A 4,650-nucleotide genomic window follows, 5' to 3' on the forward strand; every position below is an offset into this window, starting at 1 on the left:
ACCCCCCTACACCGACGCGTGTACCCCCCCCCCCCCCCCACACACACACCAACGCATGTACCCCCCTACACCGACGCGTGTCTACAGATGGAATGTTATCATATAAATCTATGCTAGGATAACTCTTCTTTATTTTAAATGCATAATCTTTTGCAAAATACGACTCCTCTGGTGAGATATTGCGCATGCGCTAACACACTAACGTAGCCAGATTGTGTACTGGCTGGTATATGCAGCCGGGACCTTACATGCAAGGTGTTCCTCTTATATCTCAAATGATGCCTACTGATGGAATGATATCATCTAAATCTATTCTAGGATAACTCCTCTTCATTTTAAATGCATAATCTTTGCAAAATACGATTTCTCGCGGGAGATATTGCGCATGCGCGCGCACCGTGTTAGGCGTGCAGTGCCGTCTGAGGCAAACTTCATAATATATCTTGCTGAGAGAGAGAGGGGATGGGAGACTGAGGAAAGGCGGCAGGAAAGATAGCTGTGGCGGTAGAAGAAGAAGGGGCTGAGCGAAGGACAGGGTAGGCAAGGGGAAGGACGCGAGGGCATAAAGTAGGTGCTTTGTACCCTACATGCTAGGGCGCTCTCCTAATTATAAACACATGTCTACTGATAAAAGTTTATTAAGGAAACCTATGCTGAGATACCCCCTAACCATTTTAAATGCATATTCATCACAAAATATAACTCCTCTGGTGAGATATTGCGCATGCACTTACACACTAACGTAGCCATTTTGTGTACTGGCTAGTATACGCAGCCGGGACCTTACAGTCAAGGTGTTCCTCTTATATCTCAAATGGTGCTTACTGATGAAATGTTATCATCTAAATATATGCTAGGATAACTCATCTTCATTTTAAATGCATAATCTTTGCAAAATACGATTTCTCGCGGGAGATATTGCGCATGCGCGCGCACCATGTTAGGTGTGCAGTGCCGTCTGAGGCAAACTTCATAATATATCTTGCTGAGAGAGAGAGGGGATGGGAGACTGAGGAAAGGCGGCAGAAAAGATGCGCTAACACACTAACGTAGCCAGACTGTGTACTGGCTGGTATACGCAGCCGGGACTTTACATGCAAGGTGTTCCTCTTATATCTCAAATGATGCCTACTGATGGAATGTTATTATATAACTCTATGCTAGGATAACTCCTCTTCATTTTAAACGCATAATTTTGGCAAAAATATTGGTCTGCTCGGGAGATATTGCGCATGTGCGAACACCGTTTTAGTCGCGCAGTGTGGACTAAAGAAAACTGCATAATATAGCTTGCTGAGAGAGGGGGTGGGAGACTGATGAAAGACAGCAGCGAAGATAGCTGAGAGGCGGTAGAAGAAGAAAGAATCTTTGTGTGTGTCTCTAATAAGTTAATAACACACACACGCACTTTCTCGCCTTCTCTAACGTATCACGCGCTCCTTCCCCTCCCTCGTCCTTTTACTTCTATCCTCATCTCTCACAGACACAGTTCTATTCTAGTCCCGTGCGTAAATCCACCGCACCGTCTTTCTTTCCCTTCTACCTTCATAACTGTTATCGGATATCCGCAGCCATACGTGTGACGACGTGACGTCACAGTTGGTATCGCGTTCGTAACGCTGACGCTAGCAGTTCAGTTATCGTATGCGTGTTTTACATATGGCTACGCCACGTCCAGTGCTTTCTTCGTGTAGCCTGTTGTCCCCCGGCGGCAGGCAAATGCGTGCATTTATGCACTAGTGAGAGTTGGTTATACATAGTTGGTCTTATGCACGTGTCTTTACATTTTAAACGTTTCAACGTGTAACATTTTTCGATTGTTGATATACCTGCGTCATGGTAGTGTGTTCTTCGTTATATACTGTGTATGTTGTACAGACGGTAGCCGATCGTTGCTGCAGATGGCGCCACGTAAAACAACAAGAGAGCATATCATGCAGCTGTTGCCTCGGCAATCCGGCGTTGTCTTGTTCAGACTCCGGGGTGTAAAAAGAGAGAGAGAGCGCAAAAGAGAGATCGCGGTAAAAAGTCAAGGTTTCTATGTCGCTTTGAGGAGTGTGCGTGTCGTGCGTACTTGTGTGTGTGCGCGCATATAGAATGACCATCTGTTATCGACAGTTGTTAGTATTGCTGAGAAGGTTTATGTCCCCCAGGGTACTGCCGGAACGTACCCTGGGTACTATCTAACATGCCAGACCGTACCTCGCCTACTCCACTAACGAGTTTAGGGAGTCGCCTACGCCTACTCCCTAACCCTAACCCTCACCCTCACCCTAACCCTAACCCTAACCCTAACCATAACCATATCAAATAGTTACCAGGGTACGTTCCGGCAGTACCCTGGGAGACATAGACCCTGTGAGCGTTAGTATTCGGTATAGGGGCTCTGGCGTCTATATGCAATAGTAGGGTATCACTAGCTCTACTGACAGGATCTGTGTGAGTCATGTCCGTCCGTATACGGGGTGGCTAACACAGCTTATCAATCGCGGTCTGTCAGTCATTCAGCCAATGTCTGTTCATGTCATCTCCCTCTCCCATTTCTACTTCTCATCTTTCCCTCCTCTCTCTCCCTCTTTCTATTTTCTCTTCTTTTTCCTGGTGTCGCTCGCCCTCCCTCAATCTTTCGCGTTCTCTCACTCTCTCTCTCTCTCTCTCTCTCTCGCTCTATCACCCCTTCTGTTCTTCTCCCTCTTCATTTTCTTCACTCTCTCTCTCTCGCCCCCTTCCCTTTCGTTACCTTGTCAGTGGCAATATCTCTTCCCCTTCCCTCCTTACCCCTTTTCTTCTCGTTCTCTGCCTCTCTCCGTTATTCTGCATCTTCGCTTCCGTCTACCTGCACTTCTCTCATGCAATAGAATTGTGACATTCTGACATTTGCTTTGTTCCAAGAGCATTCTATGCATTTCTATCGATACGTGCGTGCATGTTGCTCGACTTCTCCTCGCAGCTTTCAAACCGTGGCTTCTCGCAATGTTAGCGTGCCAGGTGTTGCGAGTTACGCGCGCGTTTCTCGTCGGTAATTATGTTGAGAGAGCTAAAGCGCGTGAGAGAGAGGGAATGAGAGAGAGAGAGAGAGAGAGAGTGAGAGAAGGCGAGAGAGTGTGAGTGAGAGAGAGAGAGAGAGCAACTACAACAGCTCGCAACAGCCTATTGCCGTATGCTAGTCGCACTCAGTAATGAGTGCCTGGCCCAGAGAAGCCTCGATCTCTGGAACACATTACTGTAGTGGCCCTAGGGGTAGTCGACTACGGTACGACAGGCGTTGTTTCGGTAACGCGTGTCCCAGTTGTTGGGATTCAGTGTTCGCTCCTGCCATTGTATTAGGCAGGACGGTGATGTCACGTAGCAGATAACAGGTAGCACCAGCTGAACAGAACACAGTGAGATTCGGTTAACTGTACGGTTATAGCTATCTTTATTGATTCCTACTAGTTCACAAATAATTCCTCTGCATTCGTATATGCAGCAGATCCTATCACCACTGGATTAATGTTGAAGAAGTAATACGTCGCCGGCTTCGTCTTCCTCTCGCACGTTCGTCCTCTCCTCGCGTAGACCTAGGCAGTCTCCAAGGGGTCTCCCTCGTAGTCGCTCCTGGCTCTACCTATCCGGAATCCCGTTCTTCTCCGTCCTCGTTAAATCCCCCTCTCCCGTTCGTCTCCGGTTTGCACCTACCTGAAAACCTGCGCCTCTATCCTCTCGCTCTGCAACACTGCAACGCTTCCGCTCCCTCTCTCTTCTTCTTCCTTCTTCTTGCTACCTAGCCCTGAAAAATAACGCTCCTTCCTCTTTCTCTTCGTCCTCGGCTGCTTCTTCTCCTTCTTCTTCCTCTTCTTCTTCCTGAACCTGACCTGAAAAATAACACTCTCCTGCTCTGCGATTCGGCGCGCCTTATATACTTAGCCGGCCCGCAGATTTCGCGCGCTGGTGCAATCCCTTAATTTCACCTGCTGACGCAACCCGTGGCTGGTACAATGATTGCATCACCTTTATGCAACTCGTTTCCAAGTAAATATTCCTCTCTCCGACAACTTAGACTATTCATTCTATTCAAATCTCCTCGTATATTATGCTGACTAATGATACATAACCGCGCAGATTATTATATCCTATTTATCTCGTTATCGCTTTTCGCGTACACTCTTCGTTTTCCCCGACCATAGCAGCAGCAGTGATAGCATGATCCAAGATGGCTGTGCCCATGGACGTGCGTGTTGACATATTTATGTGCGATCTATATTTTATCCTCGCTTTAGTCAATATATATAGTTATTCCTTCTATACTGTGAGTTCAATCTATCCATCCTGATCTAGTCTACTGCTCCTGTGAGTTACACACCCCCGAAATCTCCACAGTACTGCCTACATTTTAAAAATATTCCATGCAAATCTCTCACGTGCACCTGGAGTTTTCGCGCACTACCTGGACGTTTATTCCTTATGGACTGTCGAGTATGGAAGTAGAAGTAGAAGTATGAATATTAGCCTCAGTTAAGTAGTGATTTGCACCTTCTTCATTCTATATATATAGTATCTAGTTCTGTGTTTGTCATTCCATTCTTTCTAGGCAACACTTAGCTCAGAGAAATAGTCATAAATTGATCAACCGTTTCAAACCCCTCTGATACAAAAACTTGTTGTTGGCTC

Source organism: Priapulus caudatus, unplaced genomic scaffold, assembly GCF_000485595.1.
Source record: "Priapulus caudatus unplaced genomic scaffold, Priapulus_caudatus-5.0.1 Scaffold360, whole genome shotgun sequence".
Lineage (NCBI taxonomy): Eukaryota > Metazoa > Priapulida > Priapulimorpha > Priapulimorphida > Priapulidae > Priapulus > Priapulus caudatus.